Here is an 18,991-nt window from a genome sequence, read left to right on the forward strand (position 1 = left end):
AGGCATCGAACAATGGAGGCTACCTGCCGGCATCACGAGTGGCAAGTTAGCCTCGTTTTCAACAACAGCAACACTTCTTCGACTGGACAACGAACATTTCTAAAGTATCATGCAACTTCATTCAGGGGGCTACACGGAATAATTAATTCATAAGAATTTATCCTGTACCCAGACAAACTCTGTGAGAGATACTGCTCTATGGCTTAAGCACAACAACAAAAGCTCCGCTTTCTGGCATTGGTGGGTCAATAGGGACCGACCGATCACCTTGTCACGCTCCGCCAATGGCGTCATTGGATGCGGTATGGACGGAATATGGAGGGGAGTGGGGTCTTCACACCACTCTCTCGGCCGTTGTCGGCTTTCGCGAAATTGAAGCTGCTACTGCTCACTCAAGTGGCTCCTCAGCTGGCATCAATAGCCTGACTGAACCTTCTTCCAGTCCTGCCACCGTGGAAAAATCCCTGGCAGTGCCAGCAATAAAATCTGGGTCCTCCGCATAGTAAGTAGTGGCCGGCATGTTGTTTACATATTGTCATTTCACTTAAAAAAAGATTCGTAATACCTTTGCTTGTTTTAATACAGCCGATTCCGTACAGCCGATTTTCCTTCAAGTAATCTGTTCCCTACAAAGGAAAGTAATACGCTACAGTAGAGCAGCTCAGGCCATATAGCAGAAAAGAAATATTGCAAGACATTGTGGCCCAAGAGATAGCTGTAGCTCTACAGCAGAAATAAACAAGCATCTAGTTAATATCCTTTCCTGTGGATACTTGAATTCGATCTCCCCAGATATCAATGGGAGATCATGAACCAGATTCGAACCAGGCAAAGCCGATGTTGTCATCTACTGCACAAGTGGGGACTGGCTGCTTCTGCAGACTGTGACTGTGGTCCTTACAGTCAGTCCACGATATCGTTGCTGACTTGCTAGCAGTCCTCTTCGAACGCTCAAAAGAACGATAATGGGCATTCACCACACATTGGATGAAGCAGTCGATAGCCATGGAGATGTAAGATTATACAAGCTTGTGATTGTGCACATTTGTTATCAAAATTGGATAAAAAAATAACAGTAAAAACACGCCTCTCGAATTGGCTAAAGTTTTTAAAAACTTTTCTTCGAACACCTTCCCCCTCCTTACGAGATCAGTGGCATTCGTCAGGGAATCGCACAGACAATCTCTCATCGTGATGAAGAAATCGAAAGGGCTGATTCATTGACGCCATTCGCGTAATACAATAGTTGTTCCAAAAGACGGTATTCGATGGGCTAGCAAAATCGCTTTAGGTGTGACAAATAAATCCAACAGCGAAAATTAAATTTCCGCGGTGCGATTTTATTTTGGGCAAGCTGTGCGGCACATGAAGCGGCAAACGCTGGCGAGCGGCCACGTGCTTACCTGCGAGCCGGCGGGCGCGGGCGGCGCGGGGCTGCGGTGCACACTGAGGGCTTATCAACGGGCAGCCGGCAGCCGAGCGCTTATCCTTGCCGCCGGAGAAAGTGAACCGGGGCGCCTCGAGTCGCGCAAGGCTGGCCGGTGCACGCGTGGCCTCTGCCAGAACCACCAATGCCCCCATCGCCGGCCGGACGACCTTGCACTTGAATCGCGCTTCCTTCTCCGTCTTCTCCTGCTACACGGTCCCACCTGTGCTTCACGTATCGAGCAGACCAGCTTAAAGGAATGTCGCTCAGCGCGTCGAGTCTGTGATCTGTCCAGTTCATACGGAGCAATGTCTGAAAGGTAACATTATTCCATAGCTGGCTGCTGTTCTGACCGTTCTGGCAAGTAATCCATTATCAAACACATACAACAGATACCACGACTAAAAGCAGATTTGCATCCCCCACCCCCTCTCTCTAATACCCCTCACCTCGTCCCAAAAATTTTATTTCTTCTTTATATTATGTTGCTTTATAATTTATGCATCTCATCAGCATGGCCGGCCACAGTGGCCGAGCGGCTCTAGGCGCCGCTCGGCCACTGTGGCCGAGCGGCTCTAGGCGCTTCAGTCCGGAACAGCGCTGCTGCTACGGTTGCAGGTGCCAATCATGACTCGGGCATGGATGTGTGTGCTGTCCTTATGTTCCCTGCCGCCGTTGGATAAGCAGCTGAGCAGCAAGTCGTATACTCCTAGCTCACTCGTTTGTTACATAGTTTAATTCTTAATTTCTTTGCGTGTTTTTGGTACTTGCATTGTTTAATTCATAAATTTCGGGCGTATTATAGTATTTGAGAGTTGTAGCATCGCGTTTTAGTACCTGAATAGTGTAAATTCGCGTAGTCGTTTGTCTACTGTTTTTGTTTTGAACGGCCAGTGTCGGTTGGTCACAGTCAGTGTGCTCCCTGCCGCCGTTGGATAAGCAGCTGAGCAGCAAGTCGTATACTCCTAGCTCGCTCGTTTGTTACATAGTTTAATTCTTAATTTCTTTGCGTGTTTTTGGTACTTGCATTGTTTAATTCATAAATTTCGGGCGTTTTATAGTATTTGAGAGTGTAGCATCGCGTTTTAGTACCTGAATAGTGTAATTTCGCTTAGTCTCCTTCCGCCGCCAAACAGTGTCAGCAGTGCGCAAGTAGCAACATTACTGCATTTACTAGGCAATCTTGTATTTTAATAACCGTTTAAATTTTGTCGATTTGTTTGCGCTCTCTGTAGATTAGTTCAGACGTTTTTTGCAAAACAGTTTTTAGCATGGATAGGGACTGCAACTGCTGTGTTCGGATGCAGGCTGAGTTGGCATCCCTTCGCTCCCAGCTTCAGGCAGTGTTGGCTTCGGTCACACAGCTTGAGGCTGTTGCCAATGGGCATCACTGTGGGGGTCCGGATGGGGGTTTGCCGGGGGCGGCCAGCTCGTCCCACGCATCCCCTGATCGGACTACGACTGTGGTTGCCCGGGATACTGCCCGCATTGAGGCTGATCCCTCACCTGTGGTAGAGTGGGAGGTCGTTTCAAGGTGTGGCAGGGGGCGAAAGACATTCCGGAGGGCTGAACGGAAAACCTCTCCAGTTTGTCTAACGAACCGGTTTCAGGCTCTGTCTCGGGCTGATACTGATCTTCGGCCTGACATGGCTGCTTGTCCTGTTCCAGAGGTTGCCCCTCAGTCTGCAAGATCCGGGCAGTTGCAGAGGGTGGGCTTACTGGTAGTTGGGAGCTCCAACGTTAGGCGCGTAATGGGGCCCGTTAGGGAAATGGCAGCAAGAGAGGGAAAGAAAACCAATGTGCACTCCGTGTGCATACCGGGAGGAGTCATTCCAGATGTGGAAAGGGTCCTTCCGGATGCCATGAAGGGTACAGGGTGCACCCATCTGCAGGTGGTCGCTCATCTCGGCACCAATGATGTGTGTCGCTATGGATCGGAGGAAATCCTCTCTGGCTTCCGGCGGCTATCTGATTTGGTGAAGACTGCCAGTCTCGCTAGCGGGATGAAAACAGAGCTCACCATCTGCAGCATCGTCGACAGGACTGACTGCGGACCTTTGGTACAGAGCCGAGTGGAGGGTCTGAATCAGAGGCTGAGACGCTTCTGCGACCGTGTGGGCTGCAGATTCCTCGACTTGCGCCATAGGGTGGTGGGGTTTCGGGTTCCGCTGGATAGGTCAGGAGTCCACTACACGCAACAAGCGGCTACACGGGTAGCAGGGGTTGTGTGGCGTGGGCTGGGCGGTTTTTTAGGTTATATGGCCTTGGGCAAGTACAGAAAGGGCAACAGCCTCAACGGGTGCGGGGCAAAGTCAGGACATGCGGGGACCAAGCAGCAATCGGTATTGTAATTGTCAACTGTCGAAGCTGCGTTGGTAAAGTACCGGAACTTCAAGCGCTGATAGAAAGCACCGAAGCTGAAATCGTTATAGGTACAGAAAGCTGGCTTAAGCCAGAGATAAATTCTGCTGAAATTTTTACAAAGGTACAGACGGTGTTTAGAAAGGATAGATTGTATGCAACCGGTGGTGGAGTGTTCGTCGCTGTTAGTAGTAGTTTATCCAGTAGTGAAGTAGAAGTGGATAGTTCCTATGAATTATTATGGGTAGAGGTTACACTAAACAACCGAACTAGGTTAATAATTGGCTCCTTTACCGACCTCCCGACTCAGCAGCATTAGTGGCAGAACAACTGAGAGAAAATTTGGAATACATTTCACATAAATTTTCTCAGCATGTCATAGTCTTAGGTGGAGATTTCAATTTACCAGGTATAGACTGGGACACTCAGATGTTTAGGACGGGTGGTAGGGACAGAGCATCGAGTGACATTATACTGAGTGCACTATTCGAAAATTACCTCGAGCAATTAAACAGAGAACCGACTCGTGGAGATAACATCTTGGACCTACTGATAACAAACAGACCCGAACTTTTCGACTCTGTATGTACAGAACAGGGAATCAGTGATCATAAGGCCGTTGCAGCGTCCCTGAATATGGAAGTTAATAGGAATATAAAAAAAAGGGAGGAGGGTTTATCTGTTTAGCAAGAGTAATAGAAGGCAGATTTCAGACTACCTAACAGATCAAAACGAAAATTTCTGTTCCGACACTGACAATGTTGAGTGTTTATGGAAAAAGTTCAAGGCAATCGTAAAATGCGTTTTAGACAGGTACGTGCCGAGTAAAACTGTGAGGGACGGGAAAAACCCACCGTGGTACAACAACAAAGTTAGGAAACTACTGCGCAAGCAAAGAGAGCTCCACTCCAAGTTTAAACGCAGCCAAAACCTCTCAGACAAACAGAAGCTAAACGATGTCAAAGTTAGCGTAAGGAGGGCTATGGGTGAAGCGTTCAGTGAATTCGAAAGTAAAATTCTATGTACCGACTTGACAGAAAATCCTCGGAAGTTCTGGTCTTACGTTAAATCAGTAAGTGGTTCGAAACAGCATATCCAGACACTCCGGGATGATGGTGGCATTGAAACAGAGGATGGCATGCGTAAAGCTGAAATACTAAACACCTTTTTCCAAAGCTGTTTCACAGAGGAAGACCGCACTGCAGTTCCTTCTCTAAATCCTCGCACAAACGAAAAAATGGCTGACATCGAAATAAGTGTCCAAGGAATAGAAAAGCAACTGGAATCACTCAATAGAGGAAAGTCCACTGGACCTGATGGGATACCAATTCGATTCTACACAGAGTACGCGAAAGAACTTGCCCCCCTTCTAACAGCCGTGTACCGCAAGTCTCTAGAGGAACGGAAGGTTCCAAATGATTGCAAAAGAGCACAGGTAGTCCCAGTCTTCAAGAAGGGTCGTCGAGCAGATGCGCAAAACTATAGACCTATATCTCTGACGTCGATCTGTTGTAGAATTTTAGAACATGTTTTTTGCTCGAGTATCATGTCGTTTTTGGAAACCCAGAATCTACTATGTAGGAATCAACATGGATTCCGGAAACAGCGATCGTGTGAGACACAACTCGCTTTGTTTGTTCATGAGACCCAGAAAATATTGGACACAGGCTCCCAGGTAGATGCTATTTTTCTTGACTTCCGGAAGGCGTTCGATACAGTTCCGCACTGTCGCCTGATAAACAAAGTAAGAGCCTACGGAATATCAGACCAGCTGTGTGGCTGGATTGAAGAGTTTTTAGCAAACAGAACACAGCATGTTGTTATCAATGGAGAGACGTCTACAGATGTTAAAGTAACCTCTGGCGTGCCACAGGGGAGTGTTATGGGACCATTGCTTTTCACAATATATATAAATGACCTAGTAGATAGTGTGGGAAGTTCCATGCGGCTTTTCGCGGATGATGCTGTAGTATACAGAGAAGTTGCAGCATTAGAAAATTGTAGCGAAATGCAGGAAGATCTGCAGCGGATAGGCACTTGGTGCAGGGAGTGGCAACTGACCCTTAACATAGACAAATGTAATGTACTGCGAATACATAGAAAGAAGGATCCTTTATTGTATGATTATATGATAGCGGAACAAACACTGGTAGCAGTTACTTCTGTAAAATATCTGGGAGTATGCGTGCGGAACGATTTGAAGTGGAATGATCATATAAAATTAATTGTTGGTAAGGCGGGTACCAGGTTGAGATTCATTGGGAGAGTGCTTAGAAAATGTAGTCCATCAACAAAGGAGGTGGCTTACAAAACACTCGTTCGACCTATACTTGAGTATTGCTCATCGGTGTGGGATCCGTACCAGATCGGTCTGACGGAGGAGATAGAGAAGATCCAAAGAAGAGCGGCGCGTTTCGTCACAGGATTATTTGGTAACCGTGATAGCGTTACGGAGATGTTTAATGAACTCAAGTGGCAGACTCTGCAAGAGAGGCGCTCTGCATCGCGGTGTAGCTTGCTCGCCAGGTTTCGAGAGGGTGCGTTTCTGGATGAGGTATCGAATATATTGCTTCCCAATACTTATACCTCCCGAGGAGATCACGAATGTAAAATTAGAGAGATTAGAGCGCGCACGGAGGCTTTCAGACAGTCGTTCTTCCCGCGAACCATACGCGACTGGAACAGGAAAGGGAGGTAATGACAGTGGCACGTAAAGTGCCCTCCGCCACACACCGTTGAGTGGCTTGCGGAGTATCAATGTAGATGTAGATGTAGATGTAGTTAGATTTAAGTACACTACTGGCCATTAAAATTGCTACGCCACGAAGATGACGTACTGCAGACGCGAAATTTAACGGACAGGAAGAAGATGCTGTGATATGCTTTTCAGAGCATTCACACACGGTTGGCGCCGGTGGCGACACCTGCAACGTGCTGACATGAGGAAAGTTTCCAACCGATTTCTCACACACAAACAGCAGTTGACCGGCGTTGCCTGGTGAAACGTTGTTGTGATGCCTCGTGTAAGGAGGAGGAATGCGTACCATCACGTTTCCGACTTTGATAAAGGTCGGATTGTAGCCTATCGCGATTGCCGTTTATCGTATCACGACATTGCTGCTCGCGTAGGTCGAGATCCAATGACTAAGCAGTATATGGAATCGGTGGGTTCAGGAGGGTAATACGGATCGCCGTGCTGGATCCCAACGGCCTCGTATCACTAGTAGTCGAGATGACAGGCATCTTTTCCGCATGGCTGTACCGAATCTTGAAGCCACGTCTCGATCCCTGAGTCAACAGATGGGGACGTTTGCAAGACAACAACCATCTGCACGAACAATTCGACGACGTTTGCAGCAGCATGGACTATCAGCTCGGAAACCATGACTGCGGTTACCCTTGACGCTCCATCACAGACAGGAGCGCCTGCGATGGCGTACTCGACGACGAACCTGGGTGCACGAATGGCAAAACGTATTTTTTTCGGATGAATCCAGGTTCTGTTTACAGCATCATGATGATCGCATCCGTGTTTGGCGACATCGCGGTGAATGCACATTGGAAACGTGTATTCGTCATTGCCATACTGGCGTATCACGCGGCGTGATGGTATGGGGTGCCATTGGTTACACGTCTCGGTCACCTCTTGTTCGCATTAACGGCACTTTGAACAATGGACGTTACATTTCAGATGTGTTACGACCCGTGGTTCTACCCTTCATTCGTTCCCTGTGAAACCCTACATTTCAGCAGGATAATGCACGACCGCATGTTGCAGGTCCTGTACGGGCCTTTCTGGATACAGAAAATGTTCGACAGCTTCTCTGGCCAGCACATTCTCCAGATCTCTCACCAATTGAAAACGTCTGGTCAATGGTGGCCGAGCAATTGGCTCGTCACAATACGCCAGTCACTAATCTTGATGAACTGTGGCATCATGTTGAAGCTGCATAGGCAGCTGTACCTGTACACGCCATTCAAGCTCTGTTTGACTCAATGCCCAGGTGTATCAAGGCCGTTATTACGGCCAGAGGTGGCTGTTCTGGGTACTGACTTCTCAGGATCTATGCACCCAAATTGCGTGAAAATGTAGTCACATGTCATTTCTAGTATAATATATTTGTCCAATGAATACCCGTTTATCTTCTGGATTTCTTCTTGGTGTATCAATTTTAATGGCCTGTAGTGTAATTATAAGTCTAGAGGATCTATGACCTCAGATGTTAAGTCCCATAGTGCTTAGAACTATTTGAACCATTTTTCGTCAGCATATGATACCTCCAGTTACTGAATGATAATGTAACAAAAACATTAGTCATCCCCTTAAAAGAGCGAACTGATAGCTTTCGAGCGCTCTATATGCTATGATGGTTACATGAACTTCAGCTGTGTCCTCCATCAGATACAGTGCGCAGGGTGTCCCAGAAATGTTGCGACACACTTAGATTGGCTGTAGAGCGTGACTTGAGGAACAAATCGAGGACAGGAACCCGTGTCCAAAAAATTCATGCAACGACGCTACAGAACATCGTAGTTAAAGGCGCTGACGCCTGAGACTAGGCCACTCCTTCGGCAGCAAACGTGACTTCGCGCGCTGACAGACCATGGGTGGAACGTCTCGCAGCTCTGTTTGTTATTCAGTGATGGCGACTGTTTGTCACGATAGCCAGTGGAGAAGATGAATCTAGCTGCTGCGTAGACAGACCATGTCTGCTGAGAATACGACACTCCTTTGCCTCGATGAATGACCGTTTTCGACACAGGTTTCCATCTGCACTTTATTTTTCTCCTGGAGCCCTGGAAAATCTACAATGCTTTTCTACATCTACATCTACATTTATACTCCGCGAGCCACCCAACGGTGTGTGGCGGAGGGCACTTAACGTGCCGCTGTCATTACCTCCCTTTCCTGTTCCAGTCACGTATGGTTCGCGGGAAGAACGACTGTCTGAAAGCCTCCGTGCGCACTCTAATCTCTCTAATTTTACATTCGTGATCTCCTCGGGAGGTATAAGTAGGGGGAAGCAATATATTCGATACCTCATCCAGAAACGCACCCTCTCGAAACCTGGCGAGCAAGCTACACCGCGATGCAGAGCGCCTCTCTTGCAGAGTCTGCCACTTGAGTTTGTTAAACATCTCCGTAACGCTATCACGGTTACCAAATAACCCTGTGACGAAACGCGCCGCTCTTCTTTGGATCTTCTCTATCTCCTCCGTCAACCTGATCTGGTACGGATCCCACACTGATGAGCAATACTCAAGTATAGGTCGAACGAGTGTTTTGTAAGCCACCTCCCTTGTTGATGGACTACATTTTCTAAGCACTCTCCCAATGAATCTCAACCTAGTACCCACCTTACCAACAATTAATTTTATATGATCATTCCACTTCAAATCGTTCCGCACGCATACTCCCAGATATTTTACAGAAGTAACTGCTACCAGTGTTTGTTCCGCTATCATATAATCATACAATAAAGGATCCTTCTTTCTATGTATTCGTAATACATTACATTTGTCTATGTTAAGGGTCAGTTGCCACTCCCTGCACCAAGTGCCTATCCGCTGCAGATCTTCCTGCATTTCGCTACAATTTTCTAATGCTGCAACTTCTATGTATACTACAGCATCATCCGCGAAAAGCCGCATGGAACTTCCCACACTATCTACTAGGTCATTTATATATATTGTGAAAAGAAATGGTCCCATAACACTCCCCTGTGGCACGCCAGAGGTTACTTTAACGTCTGTAGACGTGTCTCCTTTGATAACAACATGCTGTGTTCTGAAACTTCCTGGCAGATTAAAACTGTGTGCCCGACCGAGATTCGAACTCGGGACCTTTGCCTTTCGCGGGCAAGTGCTCTACCAACTGAGCTACCGAAGCACGACTCACGCCCGGTACTCACAGCTGTACTTCTGCCAGTACCTCGTCTCCTACCTTCCAAACTTTACAGAAGCTCTTCTGCGAACCTTGCAGAACTAGCACTCCAGAAAGAAAGGATATTGCGGAGACATGGTTTAGCCACAGCCTGGGGGATGTTTCCAGAATGAGATTTTCACTCTGCAGCGGAGTGTGCGCTGATATGAAACTTCCTGGCAGATTAAAACTGTGCGCCCGACAGAGACTCGAACTCGGGGCCTTTGCCTTTCGCGGGCAAGTGCTCTACCAACTGAGCTACCGAAGCACGACTCACGGCCGGTACTCACAGCTGTACTTCTGCCAGTACCTCGAGTCTCGGTCGGGCGCACAGTTTTAATCTGCCAGGAAGTTTCATATCTGCGCACACTCCGCTGCAGAGTGAAAATCTCATTCTGGAAACATCCCCCAGGCTGTGGCTAAGCCATGTCTCCGCAATATCCTTTCTTTCAGGAGTGCTAGTTCTGCAAGGTTCGCAGAAGAGCTTCTGTAAAGTTTGGAAGGTAGGAGACGAGGTACTGGCAGAAGTACAGCTGTGAGTACCGGCCGTGAGTCGTGCTTCGGTAGCTCAGTTGGTAGAGCACTTGCCCGCGAAAGGCAAAGGTCCCGAGTTCGAGTCTCGGTCGGGCACACAGTTTTAATCTGCCAGGAAGTTTCATATCAGCGCACACTCCGCTGCAGAGTGAAAATCTCATTCTGGATGCTGTGTTCTGTTTGCTAAAAACTCTTCAATCCAGCCACACAGCTGGTCTGATATTCCGTAGGCTCTTACTTTGTTTATCAGGCGACTGTGCGGAACTGTATCGAACGCCTTCCGGAAGTCAAGAAAAATAGCATCTACCTGGGAGCCTGTATCTAATATTTTCTGGGTCTCATGAACAAATAAAGCGAGTTGGGTCTCACACGATCGCTGTTTCCGGAATCCACGTTGATTCCTACATAGTAGATTCTGGGTTTCCAAAAACGACATGATACTAGAGCAAAAAACATGTTCTAAAATTCTACAACAGATCGACGTCAGAGATATAGGTCTATAGTTTTGCGCATCTGCTCGACGACCCTTCTTGAAGACTGGGACTATCTGTGCTCTTTTGCAATCATTTGGAACCTTCCGTTCCTCTAGAGACTTGCGATACACGGCTGTTAGAAGGGGGGCAAGTTCTTTCGCGTACTCTGTGTAGAATCGAATTGGTATCCCGTCAGGTCCAGTGGACTTTCTTCTGTTGAGTGATTCCAGTTGCTTTTCTATTCCTTGGACACTTATTTCGATGTCAGCCATTTTTTCGTTTGTGCGAGGATTTAGAGAAGGAACTGCAGTGCGGTCTTCCTCTGTGAAACAGCTTTGGAAAAAGGTGTTTAGTATTTCAGCTTTACGCATGCCATCCTCTGTTTCAATGCCACCATCATCCCGGAGTGTCTGGATATGCTGTTTCGAACCACTTACTGATTTAACGTAAGACCAGAACTTCCGAGGATTTTCTGTCAAGTCGGTACATAGAATTTTACTTTCGAATTCACTGAACGCTTCACCCATAGCCCTCCTTACGCTAACTTTGACATCGTTTAGCTTCTGTTTGTCTGAGAGGTTTTGGCTGCGTTTAAACTTGGAGTGGAGCTCTCTTTGCTTGCGCAGTAGTTTCCTAACTTTGTTGTTGTACCACGGTGGGTTTTTCCCGTCCCTCACAGTTTTACTCGGCACGTACCTGTCTAAAACGCATTTTACGATTGCCTTGAACTTTTTCCATAAACACTCAACATTGTCAGTGTCGGAACAGAAATTTTCGTTTTGATCTGTTAGGTAGTCTGAAATCTGCCTTCTATTACTCTTGCTAAACAGATAAACCCTCCTCCCTTTTTTTTATATTCCTATTAACTTCCATATTCAGGGATGCTGGAACGGCCTTATGATCACTGATTTCCTGTTCTGCACATACAGAGTCGAAAAGTTCGGGTCTGTTTGTTATCAGTAGGTCCAAGATGTTATCTCCACGAGTCGGTTCTCTGTTTAATTGCTCGAGGTAATTTTCGAATAGTGCACTCAGTATAATGTCACTCGATGCTCTGTCCCTACCACCCGTCCTAAACATCTGAGTGTCCCAGTCTATACCTGGTAAATTGAAATCTCCACCTAAGACTATGACATGCTGAGAAAATTTATGTGAAATGTATTCCAAATTTTCTCTCAGTTGTTCTGCCACTAATGCTGCTGAGTCGGGAGGTCGGTAAAAGGAGCCAATTATTAACCTAGCTCGATTGTTGAGTGTAACCTCCACCCATAATAATTCACAGAAACTATCCACTTCTACTTCACTACAGGATAAACTACTACTAACAGCGACGAACACTCCACCACCGGTTGCATACAATCTATCCTTTCTAAACACCGTCTGTGCCTTTGTAAAAATTTCGGTAGAATTTATCTCTGGTTTCAGCCAGCTTTCCGTACCTATAACGATTTCAGCTTCGGTGCTTTCTATCAGCGCTTGAAGTTCCGGTACTTTACCAACGCAGCATCGACAGTTTACAATTACAATACCGATTGCTGCTTGGTCCCCGCATGTCCTGACTTCGCCCTGCACCCGTTGAGGCTGTTGCCCTTTCTGTACTTGCCCAAGGCCATATAACCTAAAAAACCGCCCAGCCCACGCCACACAACCCCTGCTACCCGTGTAGCCGCTTGTTGCGTGTAGTGGACTCCTGACCTATCCAGCGGAACCCGAAACCCCACCACCCTATGGCGCAAGTCGAGGAATTTGCAGCCCACACGGTCGCAGAAGCGTCTCAGCCTCTGATTCAGACCCTCCACTCGGCTTTGTACCAAAGGTCCGCAGTCAGTCCTGTCGACGATGCTGCAGATGGTGAGCTCTGCTTTCATCCCGCTGGCGAGACTGGCAGTCTTTACCAAATCAGATAGCCGCCGGAAGCCAGAGAGGAGTTTCTCCGATCCATAGCGACACACATCATTGGTGCCGACATGAGCGACCACCTGCAGATGGGTATAGAGGAGAAAAATCAACTGCAAATAGAAACCCGTGTCTAAACCGTCATCCATCATGGAAACAGACCATCGTATTCATAGGAGACGAGACCTTTGTACGCAGCAGACAGCTTCATCTTCTCCACTGGCGATCGTGGGAATCTGTCACGATCACTAAATAACAAGCAACATTTGGAGACCTTCTGCCTACGTTCCATTAGTGTACAAAGTCACGTTTTTAGCGAAAGGAGTGACCCTGTAGCAGGTGCCAGCGCCTATAAATTCGACGCTCTGCAGCATCGTTGGATGACGTTTTTGGGTATTGGTTCCTATAATCAATTTGTTCTCCAAAGACACCTTCCACAACCCCTCTAAGTTCGTCGCAACATTTCTGGAGCACTCTGAAAACAGAGAGCGACACGTGTTGGGCCAATTTACAGTCTAGCGCCACATAGCTACAACCAAGTGTCACATAGTTGGCGCTAATAACAGGGACCATATACTCTGACACCACAGAGTGTGCTGATAGTAGGGACTATATCCTGCTTCGACCTATCACCAGATAAATACTTCACAAACCTTCATCGCCAACAGCGGAACGCACAGTTTCATCCGACCAGTTACCAGTTGTCACTGTTCCCCTCAGTTGCTGCAGCCATCGCACCCTGTCACAGTATAAGCCAAGAGTCGCCATGTGCGTTATTGATAGAGTCTGGACTTATACAGCGTGGTCAGAAACAGTATGAAAGGCTTATAAGGGGCTTTCAGGATAGGTTATCCTGAGAACTAGCTGTCCAAAAAGAAATTCGATAGGTTGCGCCAGTTCAGATTTAATTAGCATTGAAGTTAGCCAGTCAGGCCGTTGCGGGCGCAAACTCAAGCGGCCCGCCAGATACAATTAATGTCAGTTGTTCTTATAGTGTAGATGATAGCGCACTAGACTACTCAGCCTTTGGCTCGGTTCCGATCATTACTACTGTCCAATGTCCAATTTGTGTATCGCTCTTTTTCTCAATTTGAAGAAACCAAATGAAGTCCACGTTTGTCGACACCGTCGCTGGCGTGCCGCTTGGATTTGCGCGTTCGACAGCCTGATTGGACAAATTCAGTGCTGATCAACTCGGAAACGGCGCAACATATCGAATTTTCTCCTGAGCAACTATTTCTCAGCACAACCTGCCCTTAAGAGCTTTATAGAGTGTTTCTGACCACCGTGTATACTGTCACAGCCAACGGAGCCAGATTGGAACTATTATTAGGTTAGTTATTCTTCGTTCACCGAGCTATATTTAGACCAGTGTTCAGAACTTTACCATCGGTTCCACACCATCTCATCAGCATCAAACAAAAGCTGAGTACTTGTTATACACTTTTTAATAAACGATTGTTAGTTGTAAATTTTTTGCCAACATTATTTTTGCTGTAGTCCGATTTTGTCTCGTGCCAAGACAGTTGCTGCGTGCTAGCATGCCACCTCAATACAGCAACTACTTTCTATAGTTGTAGTTTCGCTTCCTGCCACCTTTAGGTAGGGGGCCAAACTTGTATGGTGAATACAACACTCTCCACCATAAATCACTGCGGTGAAGTTCTGTGTATGAACCAGTCGGTTGTGCGGAGTCAGGGCCGTAGAATAGTTCGACGTCGGGACGTGACGGAATGGTAAAAACCAACTACAGTGTTTGGAAGTGTCCATAATCAAGCTGTGAATGAAGTTGGTTGAGTTGTTGGTGTATCAACGTGGATAGTTTAAAGCGTCTACAAGGAATGGTGTACCACTCGGAATCATCTAAGACAGCGTAAGAACCGTGGTCGTAAGACAGATCCCAATCGACAGTAATCGAAGACTACTGTCACACTATGTCAATGACAAATGGGAATTGCTGCTGTCGGTAGGGCAGTACGGGCAACATGCCATCTTGCGATATCTTGAGACATAACATCACGGAGACTTCTCTGACAGGGCGCAGCCAACGGCCTTAACACGTAAGAAATGTAACTCCTGCTGTCCAAATTACCAGCTACACGAACCAGAGTTGATCGTCTTATGTACCCAGTGGCGCCCTATACCATCAAGCCAGCTGCTGGACCCGTACAACAATGACGAATGCAATATGGCAACGTTCGCTATACTCGGAGCCTTCACACATGGATACGTCCATCGTAATGCTCTACGCAAAACCAAGGCTTGTCCGTATGGATACTTGTCATGCTGGAAACAAGCCAAAGCCCAAATTATATGACGTGGCTGTACAATCCTGCACGACCGAGCGGACAATATTTCTATCCTCTCGGGCGCTATTTGCGTGTGGCAGTGAAGGTATTGCATTACGTTGAGCGTTGCCCTCCTGAACTCAAAGGTTCCATGTTCGCATGTTAATCGTGGAGTCCTGACCAACGCGAACAGCAGTAATGTGGAACGATAAACCGAAATCGCTATTTACCACGATCCTGCCTCTGCCCTATCCCGACACATGTACGGTAAACGTTTCTCCATCTTACACGATGCATACCACGATTTTCTCACAAACAACATTATAATGTGGTTTCTGAATGAGAAACCTGCTACGTAATGGTGTCAAATTTACGTACTTTGAGAGGTTGCGCTGAAATGCTAATCATTTGCATATCCAGGCATGCTGAACACTGTATTCGAAGTTGACGTTTGTTGCATGCCGTCTTCATGATTTTATAATTTTAGTGGCCAGCAGTGCGTTTGTTATAACTTAGTACATTTATCCTGAGATTCTTTCTTTGCTGACATTTCCAAGAACTATGTAAGGAGCCATTTGCTGGTTAAACACACGCATTTAGCGTTGTATGTCTCCAGTCCTGTAAGTGGATCTTCGAACTGCTCTGAGTTTAGTCGGATTACTACAAAGGGACGACCAGCAGTGTCAGAATTGTGGGTCGTTAACTTGTTGAAGAGAACATCCTAGTGGAGAGGCGTGGGAACAGGTTCTTGAATGAACCCACGAGCCGTGGGTCGCGGATATTTCATACGGACTGCAGTGTCAACGAAAACTTGATTCAGTAGCGCTCTGAAATCCCATCATGAAAGAGAGTTCGGGTGTGATTAGTACAGCTGCAGCATGAAGGATGAAACTGTTACCAGAATCGAAATAAACACGCAAGAAAAAGACGATAGAAGGGATTAGGAAATACATAGGTTAGGTTGGGTTAGGTTAGAAAATTGTACTCGTAGACGACTTTACGGTATTTAGCCACGGAAGAGTCTTTCAAAAGTTTGGAATTACTATTTTATGCTCCAAAAATAAATCAATAAATGTAAACCTGAGACTCGTGTAACTATCCACAAAACACATCAAAAATCACACACTTACACAGAGTAATAGGCAATTTTTTGTTTGTGCAACTTTACTCATTAAAAATTGAACTATTATTTTTTTTTTCGTTAGCAGTAATTAATTCCATTTATGAGTTTTTAAGGAAATATTTACTCAAGAAAACACTCCAAATGAGCTTTGTTCCGCTGGTTGGTTTTGCTGACTGCTTTGAAAACGCTTCTTTCGGTCCAACTCAAGGAATTTTGAGCGCATCAGACATTCTCTCAGCTGCTACCATTCTGACATTGATCCCTATATTCTCTGATTCCCGCATCATTGTCAGTAACAATGCATTCCAGACGCTACATAGCTTCACTGTTTTGCAGATTGATTACACAAGTCTCCTTTGTACAAACTGTTGCCGTCTTGCGTCGGTAGAAGCAAACGCACGATCTAAAACGACACATTTTCTTTTGCAACGTGAGCTCCCTCGCTTTCCAGCGTCACCAGGCAGACCCACGACTCTTGGTCGTGTTTCACGAGAGCGTTCCTGTCGCTAGTGGGAGTGCGGCATAATGGTTTAGGGATAACGCGGTCATTAGAGACAGGACGAGGAAAACTTTTGTCCGTTTCAAATAAATAACCCCAGCACTTACCTAACTGCCAAGTCGGTTTATGGAAACAAGGATGGTGTAAATCTGGATGGTCTGATGAGGGTTTAGGTCTCATTTTTTGGGAGTGCGAGTGGACGGCTTAAACCACCAGACTATTACGCTAGATTGCATCCTAGGTTTACCATTGTTTGGCCAACGTAAACCAAGGGACACATACAACAGAATGGCTGAACCGTTATTATAGTATTGAACAGCGAAAAAGGATTATGACTGAAACGTTCTGTGTAGAAGGAAGAAGAGAATATTTTGCTGCACCGCATTTTATTCTCTGTCTCTGTTTACGACCACATGCTTCAACTTCTCTGGAAACATTGTGGTACGTTACACCAGCGGACTTCGGCTTGCTTCTCACATTGTTCCACGTACTGACTTACTTTGAACTATATAACTCTTGATTATGCGTGTATTATTATTAATATGTCCCTTATGTCAACTATAAACAACTACAGCAATGACAAGAAACAGCTGTCATCGTACGTGCAGTAATAAAGAAGCACAACACGGGCCACGTGCGCACTCAAGCCTCACTGTCAGCAAAATGGTGCCGTTGGCTGGCGTGTGCTGTAGTTCTGGGTAGTTATAATTAAAGTGCAGTTACTCGTACAGGTCCAGTTTGGGCTGTAATTATAGTATGGTAGCGCAACATGGTAGATATTCTGATGCATTACAACGGAACCGGTATACGCGGAGAAAAATTAGTTCCAATTTTCGCCACCAGGTGCAAATCTGTCGCTGTGAAGGCAAGAAAGACTTATAGAATTGTTTCCATATGTAATGGGTTACCAACGAGAATTGGACAGATATGGTGAAACAGGTGAGGCAGGCGTAATGTTGATTTTATTTCTAAACGCCACTTACACCGTTTGTTCAGTATGAGCACCAGAGAAGACGAGATGCTCTACAGCGCCACATTTGCACCTAATGGCCAAATTTGGAACTAATTTTTTCCATCGCAGATCGGTTCCGCATCAACGCATTAGAATATCCATCAAGTTTCGCTGCCATACGATACTTACAGCCCACACTGGACCTCCTTGAGCAGCGAGACTTTAATTATAGCCATTCGATATATTGTTACTTTGTACTGCATACCTACACACTAACACACACACACACACACACACACACACACACACACACACACACACACACTAACCGAGCAAGACTCTTGGCGAGGCGGCTGATGGAAGTTGCAGAGTATCATAAATAAATGACACCGATTTGAATTAATTGATTTCTTATCGCTGTCAACTTCAGGCAGCAGAAAAAATGTGTGTCTACGAAACGAGAAGTGACACACAGAGTTGATAATTGTGGAAGTATTATGAATAACTGAAGTCATCTGATTCATAGACGTGTTAGATTAGTTAACTACATGTTTTCTGCCTAGATAATGCTGATAGAGAGCGGAAACTGGTCAGTGTAGGACAACGTTATCCGATTCCTTCCACCTCGCAGAGAGTCTTGCTGGACTGCGCGTATAATACTAAACATGGATATTTAAAAATGTTCAAATGTGTGTGAAATCTTATGGGACTTAACTGCTAAGGTCATCAGCCCCTAAGCTTATACACTACTTAACCTAAATTATCCTAAGGGCAAACACACACACCCATGTCCGAGGGAGGACTCGAACCTCCGCCGGGACCAGCCGCACAATCCATGACTGTAGCGCTGAGACCGCTCGGCTAATCCCGCGCGGCATGGATATTTAACAAAGACGAGTTGCTCCACCTGACAGCATAAAAATCCTGAACTGAATATCGTCTGCAGCTTGCTTTTGCGAGACAAACAAACTCTTAATCGTAATGAACTCCTACTGACTGTGAATGCTTCACACAGATAAGAAGAACTGTCTGCCGTACGATTCTGAGTTGAATGCGTTTTTTTAGGCATGAATGGACTCTCAACGTTTTCGTAAAGTTCTTGAAACAAGTCCTCAGACAGAAATAGCATGTGAAACTGCATTTAATGAGACAATTATGTGACCGGTACGTGTTTATTAGCCGAAATGATTGCTGTAATAATTGCCAACGCCTACTGCTTGGCAGTAGGTGCGTACTTTACGTGTATCACATAACACGCCAGGTCAAACAGTTTGCATGTTATATGGCATGTACAGTGTACACACCAACCAGCTTAGCACTAGGGAGAGTTTTATTGAAAACTTGTCACTCAAAGTTGTTCACCTTCAAATAAGATTTTTTGTCTTGGCTGAATTATAACTCTTGCGCTATTAGAAATCAAATATTTAGTTAAATTTGTGAGATGAGGAAGATGTCTTTAAGATACTCCGGTATTTTCATAACGTGATTTACGAAAGACATGCAATATCGAAAGTAA

The 18,991-nt window shown here is 46.0% G+C and overlaps 1 protein-coding gene and 1 non-coding gene across 2 annotated transcripts in view; both read right to left on the reverse strand.

Annotated features, from left to right (window-relative positions):
• LOC124721843 (solute carrier family 41 member 2-like) overlaps window positions 1–18,991 on the reverse strand; it is a 1,040,492-nt gene that overhangs the window by 858,321 nt on the left and 163,180 nt on the right. The window lies entirely within an intron of this gene.
• Trnas-cga lies at window positions 9,604–9,678 on the reverse strand. Its single transcript has one exon. It is a non-coding gene; the product is annotated as a tRNA-Ser (tRNA).

This window comes from Schistocerca piceifrons, chromosome X, assembly GCF_021461385.2.
Source record: "Schistocerca piceifrons isolate TAMUIC-IGC-003096 chromosome X, iqSchPice1.1, whole genome shotgun sequence".
Classification (NCBI taxonomy): domain Eukaryota; kingdom Metazoa; phylum Arthropoda; class Insecta; order Orthoptera; family Acrididae; genus Schistocerca; species Schistocerca piceifrons.